The sequence below is a fragment of the Microtus pennsylvanicus genome, chromosome 14, assembly GCF_037038515.1.
Source record: "Microtus pennsylvanicus isolate mMicPen1 chromosome 14, mMicPen1.hap1, whole genome shotgun sequence".
NCBI lineage: Eukaryota > Metazoa > Chordata > Mammalia > Rodentia > Cricetidae > Microtus > Microtus pennsylvanicus.
This window is the reverse complement of record NC_134592.1, coordinates 3,770,721-3,785,432: the sequence shown is the minus strand read 5'-3', so window position 1 is coordinate 3,785,432 and position 14,712 is coordinate 3,770,721. Positions and strand designations below refer to the sequence as shown.

At 39.0% G+C, this 14,712-nt stretch overlaps 1 long non-coding RNA gene across 1 annotated transcript; it reads right to left on the bottom strand.

Moving 5' to 3' along the window:
• Positions 1–4,218: 4,218 nt before the first annotated feature.
• LOC142835095 (uncharacterized) lies at positions 4,219–4,564 on the bottom strand. The gene is made up of 2 exons (XR_012907745.1): positions 4,476–4,564; positions 4,219–4,392 (listed from the first exon to the last, which is right to left on the bottom strand). It is a non-coding gene; the product is annotated as an uncharacterized LOC142835095 (long non-coding RNA).
• Positions 4,565–14,712: the final 10,148 nt, after the last annotated feature.

The following is a 14,712-nucleotide window of genomic DNA, read 5'->3' as shown; positions in this document are numbered from 1 at the left end:
CACATAATACAACAGGGGGAAGAAGACAAGCAACAGCTTTAACATTTAGTACAACTAGAACAGTTATTTGTTTCAATACTTTAAGAGATCAAGTTATTAGCACTTTGTTGTTTAGGCAGTGAACTCACCCTAGACCAAGTATTCTGAAGGAAGAAACTCCCAAGGTAAAAACTCCTATTTCAAAATAAGGAGCAGAGATATGCTTAAAAATCCTGATCATTAATCAGGATGGAGTGTATCTGCCTACACAGACCATCTCAATGTCAAAAGGACAAAGTAACCACAACCTAGGTGAGGATGTTTAGTCTCACTTGTCAGCAACTCTGGACCAAGCTGGAACTAGTTTCACATTTTTGGATCTCCACAAAAATGTTAGCAACAGATTCTCATTTCTGAATAATTTTTAAAGGGGACTTCAGTTGTATATCAGGATTCCAGGGCTCTGAAACAAAGAGTAGAAAGGAAACCCCAGAGGTTAGCAGAAAAACTGTGTCCACTCCCAAAGCCATAAATTGTAGGAGGAAGGCATAGACCTAAGAAGCACCCAGAACTGAGAAGCAGTTGTCCACTGAGGCTGTGTCAATATGCTCTCCTTGCACAGTAGTATGAAGCAGTATCTGCAGCATACACACTGGTGATCTTGAAGAATACCCACTTGTTGATGTCCTTGGAGACTGTGAGACAGCTCCCCAGGAATGTGTTGCAGAACTTAGGATCATCCCAACATATGTTTGCAAACCACTCCAAACCCCCTCCTGAGGGCTGACGGATTCAATCCACACCTACACCAAAAGTGCTCAGTGAAAACCCAGAAAAAAGCAGGTCAGTATGAGATCGTGGGAGAGCTGCAACAGTGCAGGACCAGATACGTTCAGCATAACCTGGGACAGGACAACTGTGGAGAAAGGAAAGCAGAGGATAAGGTTGGAATAGGTGATAATATAGAAGTCTGCCCCTTAGTGAGCCTTGACACTCACATGCAGGGCAAATCAGCAGCAGAAATCAAGAAGGAAGTTTGTCCATGGCTGCACACCAGTAAGTACCCAGACCCAGGTTTGGCTTTTAAACCCAGGGTTGGGGGGGGGGGTCCAGAAGAGACTTGCATTACATGACAGGTACTGGTTTTGATGAAGGACTTAAGTTTTAGGACTCAGGGGGAGCCATCTGTGAGGGGAGGCACAGAAGCCCTCATGGGACTTCACTTTTTCCACAAAGCAAGTAGCCCACGTGGTAGAGAAAGGCGTTCAGTGTACAACACATCCGATGGCTGCTCTGTGAATGCAGGAGGTGAAAGTCGGTGCAGTTGCAGGCTGACAGCTGTGCAGTCTATAATTGAATGGAAGAAAGTGATATTTCATTGACTACTAATCTGTTAATTTCCTGCCTCATGTATTTGAGTTTCTATTTATTCAATAATAAATGAATAAATAAATTTATCCTGCCCTCTGATTCTTTAAAAAGAGCACCAACAGAAAACATAAACTGTGGGCAAAGACAAGGTTAGTTAGCTCATTTCTCTCAGACCTTGTGCATACTGGAGCAGCGCCTGAAGGACAAAAGACACCGAAAGACACCGCTAGGGCTTATGATCTTATTAACTGGTACTGTGATGTTAAAATACAATGTAATCTCTTTTTCTTGTCACTATGGATGTTTTAGAGTTAAGAAAGACAATGATTTGCCTAACTTTGAACACCTTTCACAGTGACTTTGTGATATGAACATGACTGAAAATATAGAAAAAAAAACTTGAGTAAACTGATTTCTTTACATAAATCTATGTCAAAAATTATCAACTCATTTATAGGAATAAACTTCTTATTTAAATGTTTAAAATATAAAGACATCAAGATGTGTCTAAACCATGAGTTTGCACTTACCACAAAGTTGTAGTAACACTGTATAAAGAAACAAAACTCTCAGTGCTGAGAGGCAGCTGAGGCACTGAACCCTCATGGAAGGATTGGCAATAGACCTGCACCTACACTTGGTTCACTTTCCAGGGCATTTCAATGTCACAATGACTTTTCATTTATGATTAAATTATATAAATTGAAATAGGAATGTATTTGACATTATCTCCATGAGATTCAAAGATCATCATAAATATCCTCATCAAAGGCAGGGAGTAGAATGTATCCACAAGAAAAAAAGGATCCTGGAATGGGTGATCAAATTGGCTCTTTCCAATTTGTGGCTATTATCTGTAGAGTAGCACTGAACATTATTGAGTGTCTCTAGTAGGATGTAGAGTCATTTGAGAGTATGCTTCAGAGTGGTATAACTGGATGCTGGGGTAGATCTATGACAATCTTCCTCTAAAGCAGTCACACTGATTCTACAGTGGCTGTACAGAACGGGAGTATAGGTGTTTTAGTTCGCAGTATAAGGGGTTTGGGCACTTCAAAATGGCTCTGCAGCATGCAACAGACAACTGCTTGAATCAAGGTCTCACAGTCACTTGACTGATGCCTTACATTGTTGAGTCTTGTTCAATTCAGAAGACAGAATCAGGAGATTCCCTTGCCAGCTGATCATTAATGCTTTCCTGTTGGTGGAGACAGGAGAATGCTTTAGGAAGATTGTATTTTAAATTCAAGCAGTATTTTAAATTCAACAAAGCTTTAAAGGATCTCTAAAATAGAATAGGCCAGTGGGATTTCTACCTACCACAACATATGAAGAAAATGACATTGATACTCAGTACTTAGCATTCTTATTTCAAGTGGATTTATGTTGGTTACAGGAATATGATAAACTATTTCTCTACACTGCAGAGATTTCTTACTGAATCAGTCCCTTGAGATTATCAGGTATAACAGGATTCCATGTTTCTTTTTTTTTTAATCTTTTTTTTATTGAGAAAATGAGAAAAAAAACAAGTTTCCACCTCCTCCCAGCCTCCCATTTCCTTCCTCCTCCTCCCACCCTTCTCCCCCTCCTCCCACCCTTCTCCCCCTCCCCCCACTCCTTTCCCCCTCCCTCTCCAGTCCAAAGAGAGGGCACTGGACTGAGCTCCCAAGGTCCCAATGAGGAGCAGAAGGAGGGAGAACAAGAGCAAAGAAGTCGGGACCACGAGGGGTGCACCCACCCACTGAGACAGTGGAGCTGATCTACTGGGAGCTCACCAAGGCCAGCTGGACTGTGACTGAAAAAGCATGTGATAAAACTGGACTCTCTGAACATGGCGAACAATGAGAGCTGATGAGACACCAAGGACAATGGCAAGGGGTTTTGATCCTACGTAATGTGCTGGCTTTGTGGGAGCCTAGCCAGTTTGGATGTTCACCTTCCTAGATATGGACGGAGGGGGGAGGACCTAGGACTTACCACAGGGCAGGGATTCCATGTTTCTTGTTATTTGCCCAGGTACCCAAAACCAATCACTCTGTTGAACAAGAGTAAGTTCAACATATCTAGAGGAACATGAAGAATGATGGCGTGTCAGACCAGGTCAATATCAGTAAAAGTAGTCAGGGTACTGGTTCTGGAAAGGCATTAAATTTAAGATCAGATTAATATGAATAACCTCAATGCTATTCTTAACTAACATGCATACACACTGGGTAAATACATCAGTTCTATGAAAAGTAATTAGTGATATTTTTGTCAACTTATAAGATTTACACTTATGTGGTAATACATTATGATGTAAATATCTCTTCCATTCTGAAAAACTGAAATTCTGCTGCACAACACAGGTAGAATTAAAAATACACATTCATGCTACTAAAGACTGTTAGAGGAGTTTTGGTTTTGTCAGATGCTGTTTATGTGAACTTTACTGGTAAAATTTATATTGTACATTATTCAAAGCTACTCCAAAAAGTTCAAGTCTCTTCAAATCCAGTGATAATTCTGTCACTATGCATTAACACAGTTTTCCTTTCTTTAATGTTTTATTACAGAGAAACATGTAAATGGGGGTCAATTAGCATCATTTTATTTATAGAGAAGGAGGCAGAAAAACGGAAACGCAGAAATATTGTTTATGTGTAAATCTTCAGTCGTCTCTGTCATCTCTGTCCCAGGACAACTTCCTGCTCCTCCAGGGTTTCTGACACACTCAGGATGTGGTTGCAACACTGTGTATTGTACAGTAATAGACCGCAGTGTCTTCAGAAGTCAGGCTTCTGAGCTCCATGTAGACTGTGTTGGAGGATGTGTCTGCAGTCAATGTAGCCTTGCCCTGGAACTTCTGATTGTATTTAGTATTACCATTTTCAGGATCAATCATGGCAATCCATTCCAGGCCCTGTCCAGTCCTCTCCTTCACCCAGTGAATATAGTATTTACTAATATCATCAGATACCCTGCAGGACATTTTCACTGATGTCCCAGGCCTCACAAGCTCAGGTCCAGACTGCTGCAGCTGTACCTGGGAGTGGACACCTGTAGGGAAAAGACAGTTTAGGAGTCATTGTCACATCAGTCCTTGTTCCCTCTTCGGATTTGGAACTGGAATGGCCCTTTACCTGTAGTTAGTGATATGAGGAATAGAGTGATCCAGCTCCACTCCATGGTAAGGACCTGTGTGCTCAGTGACTGTGGAGATGACACTGATCATATGTTGTTCTGGGGTGTGGACATCTCTATATTTACCATGTAATTTGTATATTCATGAACAGTGTACCTCTTAGATAAGGTCCTAGTACAGCTTTAGAAGAAAGAGGTAGTGGACCATGGGTCAGGCAGGAGGATACTAAAGTCCAGTTCTAATACTGTCTGCATAAATTAAGCCCCTACTCTATCCCCAATCCTTGTGCAGACCTGGGGATGCAACATCAAGACAAAAGCTCTCAGTTTACTAAAGACTTCAGCCAGAGACAGTGGTTCTTCTTGTGACAAAAGATTTACAGTTAGTGGTTGTGAAAAGGTTTTCAAAACTTGTAAATTATGAGAACTTCTAGTATTTTCTCATATACATGAATTTGGCAAGTGTTTCTCCAGAAGACTGCATACTAAAACACCTACACAAATGATCAAAAGTGAAAATTTCTCAGAAATTTTTGAACACAAATGTTATTGCAGCATTGTCTACAGTAGATAAATTATAGATACAAACTACATGTCTTTGAACAAATGACTGTATCAAGAAAACATATATATGCTAAAAAAGATAGTTTATTCATCAGTAATGTATAAGGAACTTATATAACTTTGAGGAAAATGAATACAATTGGTGATGACATAAGTAATTTAAGACCCTCTCAGAAAAAAATATTTTCTGACTTTTATTTGTAGTCCTTAGTATCATATAGTTAGAAATAATTTTGAATGCACATATGTAAGAACGTAGAACTGAAAATGTCCAATGGAATAAAAGTGATAAATGGATGTGGAGGGGCAAGAAAATGATAGGTTGACTTTATAGGGAAAATATGTATAGTGAACTTTATACACCTATATGATAATTCTAAACATATGGAATATTGCTATTTCAGAATGATTTTGTTTATCTGTTGAAATTTTCATTTATGAATGCAATATATCTTGATCATATAATCACTCACTATATCCCTCTTGCTTCCCTTATGATCTTCCAAAACAAAAGGTCTTTCTTCTAACATATTGATCTCTTTGGTTTTATTAATGAATAACTCAGTTAGTCTAATAAATGCTGTTTGTATGGATATGGTGGGCGTTACCTACTAGGTTCTGAGTAACCTCCAAGTGGGCATACTTCTAGAAAAAAGTGATTTTAATTTCCTAAGAATTCTTCCAGTCCTAACATCTCCTCTAACTGATCCAAGGGGAGTTCCTCCCCTACCTGTGTTGTAGTCTTTTAAGATATAGTTTGTTTAGTAGGGGGAAGGGGCAGGGCACACATATGCCAAGAAACATAGAAGACAACTTATTGGAGTTCAATTTTCTTCTTCTAAGAGATGGCTTTCAAAAATCAAACTAACATTATCAGTTTGGCAAGAGACACAGTTACCTGCTTAGCCTTTCCACAGGTTTTCACTCTTTGATTTAACTGATTTGATTTTGTGCAGGTCTTAGGCTGGTAACAATAGCTGCTAAGAGGTCATTTGTGCAATGAGAACATTTCCATCTCTGTGGATAGAATTCTATGACTTTCAACCTCATTCTCTGAACATTACATTCTTTCTTGTCTCTGTTTCATGATGATCCTTGATTTGGGGGAAGGCGGAGGTTAACAAAGAGGATTCACTGTGGCTGAGTACTCAGTCATTCATTCTCAGCACTTTGAACAGTCATGAATGTCTACAATGATCATTACACACTGCACACTGATGTTTCCACCATCAAGGCTGAAAGCAGCACTAATCTATTATATATAAACATATATATTCATAGGCACTTAGACAACATGACCATCAGCAATACAACTAGGGTCTACTTGGGCTATATCATTCCTAGTTATGAGTTTTTGAACATGTTTACCTGGGATGAAGTCTTTCCCATGGAAGAGGTCACAATTCTAATTAGCAAGCAGTTATTCAGCGTGTAACAGGAACCACTAGTACCTCTTACCTGGAAGCTCATAGAGAAGAGTGCAAGGCCTGGTACTCTGTGAGATTATTGATGTCTTTCTCTCCCTGCAGACTACACAGGGAGACTGCAGTAGAAAACATAACCAGCATGGAGAATTTCCTGTTTAGTTCAAGATTGGATTCTCTATGGCCTGCAAGCAACATCCTTAGTTCACTCATGAAATTCAGAGTAAAACAACTCCAATGATACATTATTGGCTCAATAAGAATGACTGTAAACTAGCAAATAAAAGACAACAAATGCAGGCATGGATGTAGGGAAAGGGTAATCTATAGTCACATGTTGATATAAGTATAAACTTCTGTAGTGACTTTAGAAATCATGTTACTAATAGCTAAAATTATCCTATATAATAAAAGAACATCTGGAGGTATCACCATGCCTGATTTCAACCTGTACTGTAGAAAAAAGTAATAAAAATTTTGTTTTACATAAAAACAGACAGGTTGATCAATGGAATTGAACTGAAGGCTCAGAAGTAAATCCACATAGGTATAGACACTTGATTTTTAAGAAGGAAGAAAAATTATACAATGGAAAAAGAAAGTATCTTCAATAAATGATGGTCTAAATATATGTCACCATGTAGAAGAGTGCAAATAGGTCCATATCTATCACCCTGTACAAAACTCAAGGCAAAGTGGATAAAAAACCTCAACATAAAACCAGATACACTGAAACTAATAGATGATAAAGTGGGGAATAACCTTGAACATACTGGCACAGGAGAAAATTTCTTAAATAGAGCATCAATTGCACAGGCAATAAGATCACCAATTAACAAATGGTACCAGATGAAAATAAAAAGCTTTAGGAAGGCAAAGGAAACTATCAAAATAACTATATGGAACTTTACAGAGGTCAATAAAAATTAATAAAAAATAAATAAATTCAATGTTGGGGAAGCACTTTAAAAATTTTTCAACATTGTTAGCCATCATGAACACTGACAGGACACTGACATTCTCACTCAGAGGTCCCCAATTCAAAATAACTCTGAGATTCCATCTTACACCTGTCAGAATGACTAACATTAAAATCACAGCAACACATCATGCTGAAGAGGATATAGAACAAGAGAAACTCTCTTCCACTGATGATGGGAGAGAAGACATGTGCAGTCACTTTAAAAATCAATACGTCAGTTTCTCAGAAATGGGGAACCTCTACCTTAAGATCGACCTATACCAACCTTGGGCATACACCCAAATGACACTCCAACCTGTCACAATGATACTTGCTCACCTATGTTCATAGCAGCATTATACATAATAGCCAGAAACTGGAAACAAACTAGATGGCCCTCAAACAAAGACTGGATAAAGAAATTGTGATACATTTACACAATGGAGGAATTATCAGCTACTAAAAAATGACATCATGAAATTTGTGGACAAAATGAAAGAACTAGAAAAATTCATCCTGGGTATGGTAACCGAGACCTCAAAAGACAAACATTGTATGCACTCACTTGTTACTGAATATTATCTGTAAAAGAGAACCATGCTAAAATCCACAGGTAATCAAAGGAACAAGGAGAGTTCAAGGGGTAGCATATGAATCTCCCTGGGATGGGAAACAGAATAGACAGCATGGTTGGAGATGAGGCTTAAGTGGGACAGGAACAGAAGGGGTCAAGTGTAGGGAGGATGGGGAGAGAGTGCTGAGAGAACTGGATTGGGGAAGCATCTCAGGGAAAGGTAGACACCTATCAATAACAATAGAAATTCCCTGAAATCTATGAAGGTGACCCTAACAATGGGAGATACAGGATCTGAACTGACGATCTCCAGTAACCAGGAAAGACTTTCAGTGGAGGGTCTGGGACCAATCCATCCACAAAACTTCCAGCCTACAATTTGTCTTAGCTACAAGATTTGCTAGGGTATAGGTGGCAGAGAAATTGTGGGAGTGGTCAAGCAATAACTGGTCCAGGTTCAGACCCATGGCATGCAAGGGAGCTCACCCTTGACACTGCTTGAAGGGCCATGATCCAGAGGATGGATAGGCCAGTGACCTAAAATAAAACCACATGTTACTGTGAAAAATTAATGAAATGATTACTAACACTGTTCGGCTATACTCATAGATTGTTACCTAGCCCAATTGTCATCAGAAAGCCTTCAAAAAACAGTAAATAAAAACAAATGAAGAAACCCACAGTCAAACATTAGGCAGACTCAGGGAATCCTGTAGAAGAGGAGGAGGAAGGATTGTTGATTCCAGAGGTGTAACAACCACTACAAGAAAAGCCAAAGAATCAATGTAAGCTGATAAGGGCTCACAGAGTCTTAACTGGAAAGCAGAGCCTGACCTATGCCCTCTGTTTATGTTACAGATATGTAACGTGGTCTTCTTGTAGGATTCTGAAAAGTAGGATGTCATCTGCCTCTCGCAGTTTTATTGGCTTTTGGGACCCTTTTCCTCATGTTGAGTTGCCTCACCAAATTGATATGCCATGTTTTATTGATATCCATGGGAAACCTGCCCTCCACTGAATAGAAATGGAAAATTGGATGTGGGAACTGGGTCAAATGTAGGTAGGGATTGGAGGGAGAGGAAGGAAGGAAAACAGCAGTTTGGTGGAATGCTGATGCCTATCTTGGGTGATAATAGAGAAATACTTGCCCGATTAAGCAGTATAGATTCACAGAGACATCCTGTTCTCATGAGGGCATTCATTCACAAAGTCCTGAACTCTGTGAGCTTGTTGAGAAATCATAAGAGCATCTTCTCCTAAGCTGGACAAATTGAGTATCACAATATGTAACAGGCTTGTGATTACAGGGACAGTTATTGGGACTGGAGAAGACTATGTGAAATACTTAAACTCTGAATCTATGTCTCAAAGTATGGACGGTATTAATGAATCAGTATTATTAATATCCCAATAGCAATATTAGTCATGTCCTAGGAGTTAGACATTTATTTAATTTGTGATCAAACATTTCTCATCCAAAGTGTTGACCCAATTATGGCAGACACGTGTGTTGACACAGACAATAGCAGGGGAATATGTGGGTCAGCTTTACAAATTTAAAACTGATTTTTGCATGCATGGTGATAAGGAAATTTTTATGCAATGAGAATTAATTTTAGTCCTATTATTTATGTCATCAATACTTAATCACAGGTTTTGAGCAAATCTTTAGGTTACCCTTTCCTGTCCTCTCATCCCAAGACAGCTTCCTGCTCTTTCAGAGTTTCAGAAATAGCTCAGCTCTGGACATGATACTGTGTCTTACACAGTAATAGATGACAGACTACTCATATCAGGCTTCTGAACTCCATGTAGGAAGTCTTAGGCATTGTGTCTACATCCAGAGGAGTTCTGTCCTCAAACTTCTATCCATGTTTTGTTCTGTTAATGCTTGGTAGTTTCCACCTAATTTTTTCAAGCCCATGTCCAGGGTTCTGCAATACCTAGTGGGGAAGATATGAGTAAATATCCTTGCAGGATACATTTAATGTGTCTCCAGGATTCCTAGGTTCAGCCACAGGCTGCTGTAGCTGAATGTCAGAGTAGACAATTTGGAAAGAATGCCTTTGTAACTCCATATTGTGGCTTCACACAAAACCCGGTTCTGGGAACACCCTTATCTGTAGCTGCTAACAACAGGTAGAGGATGATCTAACTCAATACATGCTGAGAAACTATGTGCTCAGGGACAGTGAACAAGAGAATATTAATATGTTACTGTAGGGTAAGTAGATATCACTTTTTTACAAACATAATTTCTAAAATTTACACATGAATGAGGAAGAACATTCCTTAGGTCAAAGCAGGAATCTGTTTGACACAGAATAATAAAGGTTCTCTGAGTTAGTCAGTGGGATGGTGAGTTCCAAGTCCTAAAAATCTCTGGGGAAATGCATTCCCTGTTTCATTATTGCACTTTTGCAGACAGAGCTTTCCCATCCCATTGAGAACAATGGTGTCACATCCTTGTTTGTTAATGTGACCCACATGTCAATGGTTCATGGACCATCTTTTCCTTCCCAGAGTCAACCATAACAGTGATGCTGTGAAGATGCATTAACCATCCTGCCCTCAACAGACAGTGGCATAGAACACTGGAGACTGCTGTCGTCCATCCATTTCCAGTGGTCTGCAGAACTGTGGACACACTTGAGGTATAAGCTCTGTAATTTTGGGACAATTTCCCCCAAAATATTCCCATGATCCTAAGGCCCAAATATTCTTAAAATATAATAATGAGTAGTTCATTACCTAGTTTCCTATCCAGTGGCAATAGGCAAATTCCAATTTTACTCATATTTTACAATTTGACATAACGTATTGTTTGTATTAAACAAAGAAGTTCACAAGTATTGTAGCACATGGATCTCACATTTCAACTACTCCACAGTCTCTGAATGTAATGATGTTGGCAGTGGAATCCACAAAGGAAATCAGTCAGTGAACAACTTCTTTATCACCTTCTACTATCTTTTATTTCTCAGGCATTGGTGGATGGATCTATAGTGCCACCTGCTGGTTTGGAGAATCAGCTATTACAAGTTTATATATGAGCTCACACAGTGCAAAATCTATAACTCTCACATCTGTCTTCAGCGTCCTAAGGTGATATTGAGTAGATGATTCAAAAATAAGTGGTGAGCTGCGAATAGCCGTTTTTCACATCTCCATGAAACCCAGTCTTTTCTTTAGGTGTTATGAGATCTGTCTGTAGCAGTCACCACTGATGATGAAGTTGATACACAGCTCAACTGATGGAGGGAGTCTACAAGCACTCCACCAGGCCAAAATCCAAACACACTATACAAGAAAGATGACCAGGAGTTTCTGACCCATGGCAGGAACCCCGGGACACGGAACTCAGACGTTCCTCATCCCCCCTATACTTCCTGGTCTTCCTGCAAGGCCTACACTCCCTGCATACTGCCTCTCTCTTCCTATGCCACCCAGCTTGCATCCAGAACCCTCCCCTTTTCTGAATCCCTTCATGCTTGGGCACATAACATCACCCAGCTCAGCCTGTCTGGGAGCTGGGGCCGAATCCTGAGGGCAACCGGGTGGGCAAGAGTTCCTTTGTCTCAATAGCGTGCCTGCAGCAAGCAAGGTAGGCACTTTGTTTACGAGCTACCCAACCAGCACGGAGATCTGATCTCAGAACCAGGAGAGACATCACTCGAGCACCAGGGGAGCCATCACTGGGAAGGTTCATCAGTGGGCAAGGAGACCTGATCCTGTAAAAGAAGATCCAAAGAAAAGAATTCGGAGGAAGAGATGGGCAGGCGCCAATCAAGAATTCACCCAACAATCTGAAAAACAACATGAAACCACCAGAAACCAGTGACCTCACAACAGGAGGACATGAACACCTTAATCAAGAAGAAGTAGAAAAAAGTAACTTTATAAAAGTGATTGACACCCTTAAACAGCATGTAAGAAACGCCCTTATAGAAATGGATGAAAAGTATAACAGAGAGTTTGAAGAATTGAATTAATCTGTGAATGATACCCTAGGAAACTAAGAAAAAACAATCAAACAGATAATGGAAACAGTTCAAGGCTTGAAAACTGAAATGGAGGCAAAGAAGAAAACACAAACAGAGGGCTAGCTGGACAAAGAAAATCTGGATAAATATATAGAGATTACTGAAACAAGCATAACCAACACAATACAAGAGATAGAAGAAAGAATCTCAGATTCTGAAGATACCATAGAGAAAATAAACACAGAGATCAAAGAAAACAGCAAGTCCAACAAACTCTCATCACAAAACATTCAGGAAATCTGGGACACAATAAAAAGACCAAACCTAAGAAAAATAGGAGTAGAAGAAGGAGAAGAAGTGCAGCTCAACGGTCCAGAAAATATATTTAATAAAATTATAGAAGAAAACTTTCCCAATCTAAAGAAAGCTGTACCTATGAAGATTCAAGAAGCATACAGAACACCAAATAGGCTGGATCAAAAAAAAAAAACATTCCCTCACCATGTAATAATCAAAACACAAAGCATACAGAATAGAGAAAGAATATTAAGAGCTGCAAAGGAAAAAGGCCAAGTTCCTTATAAAGGTAAACCTATCAGACTTACACCTGACTTCTCTATGAAAACCATGAAAGCCAGAAGGTCCTGATTAGATGTACTGCAGAAACTAAGAGAACATGGATGCAAGCCCAGACTACTATACCCAAACAAGCTTACATTCACTATAAATTGAGAAAACAAAATTTTCCAGGATAAAAACAAAATTAAACAATACATAGCCACAAATCCAGCCTTACAGAAAGTAATAGAAGTAAAATCACTAACCAAGGAGTTGAACAGTGACCACAATAACTCAGACATCTAGAGACCCTTCACCAGCACAACTCAAAGAAGGGAAACACACAAACTCTACTACTAAAAAAGTGACCAAAATTAACAACCACTGGTCATTAATATCACTTAAGGTCAATGGACTCAACTCACCTATAAAAAAGCACAGGCTAAGAGATGGGATACGAAAACAGGATCCAAGATTCTGCTGTTTACAAGAAACACACCTCAACCACAAAGACAGGCACCTAATCAGAGTAAAGGGCTGGGAAAAGGCTTATCAAGCAAATGGACCTAAGAAACAAGCAGGTGTGGCCATACTAATTTCTAACAAAGTTGACTTCAAACATAAATCAATCAGAAGAGATGGAGAGGGACATTTTATACTCATAACAGGAACAATTCATCAGGAAGAAGTCTCAATCCTGAATATCTATGCATCTAATATAAAAGAACCCACGTATGTAAAAGAAACATTACTAAAACTCAAGGCTGCCATTAAACCACACACACTAATAGTAGGAAACCAACACTCCTCTCTCACCAATGGACAGGTCAATCAGACAGAAACCTAACACAGAAATAAGAGAACTAATGGGGATAATGAATCAAATGGACTTAACAGACATCTATAGAACATTCCACCCAAATAGGAAAGAATATACCTTCTTCTCGGCAGCTCATAGAACCTTCTCGAAAATTGACCACATACTCAGTAACAAAGCAAACATCTACAGTTACAAAAAAATATTCGTAACCACCTGTGTCTTATCAGATCACCATGGATTAAAGTTAGAATTCAACAATAATCCTACCCTCAGAAAGCCAACAAACTCATGGAAACCGAACAGTCAACTACTGAACCATACCTGGATTAAGGAAGAAATAAAGTAAGAAACTAAAGTCTTCCTTGATTTCAATGAAAATAAAGAATCAACATACGCAAACTTATGGGACACAATGAAAGTAGTCCTAAGAGGAAAGTTCATAGCACTAAGTGCCCACTTAAAGAAAACAGAAAAAGCACATATTGGAGACTTAACAGCCCACCTAAAAGCTCTAGAAAAAAAAAGAAGCAGACTCATCTAGGAGGAGTATAAGACTGGAAATAATCAAACTGAGCGCTGAGATCAACAAAATTGAAACAGAGAAAGCAATCCACAGAATCAATGAAACAAAAAGCTGGTTCCTGGAGAAAATCAACAAGATTGATAAACCCCTATGCAAACCAATCAAACGGCAGAGAGAGAATATGCAAATTAATAAGATCAGAAATGAAAAGGGGTACATAACCACAGACACAGAGGAAATTCAGAGAATCATTAGATCTTACTACAAAAGCCTGTATGCCACAAAACTGGAAAATGTAAAAGAAATGGACACTTTTTTAGATAAATACCATATACCAAAGTTAAACCAGGACCAGGTGAACAATCTAAATAGACCTGTTAGTCGTGAAGAATTAGAAGCTGTTATCAAAAACCTCCCTACCAAAAAAAGCCCAGGACCAGTTGGTTGAAATGGAGAATTCTACCAGAACTTCCAAAAAGAACTAATACCTATACTCCATAATGAATTTCACAATATAGACACAGAAAAGTCATTGCCAAATGCCTTTTATGAAGCTACTGTTACTCTGATAACAAAACCACACAAAGACTCAAAAAGAGAGGGAATTACAGGCCAATCTCACTCATGAACATCAACGCAAAAATCCTCAACAAAATACTGGCAAACCGAATCCAAGAACACATTAGAAAAATTGTTCATTATGATCAAGTAGGCTTCATCCCAGAGATGCAGGGCTGGTTCAACATACGAAAATCTATCACATGTTATAAATAAAATGAAAGAAAAGAACCACATTATCATTTCATTAGATACTGAAAAAGCATTTGAC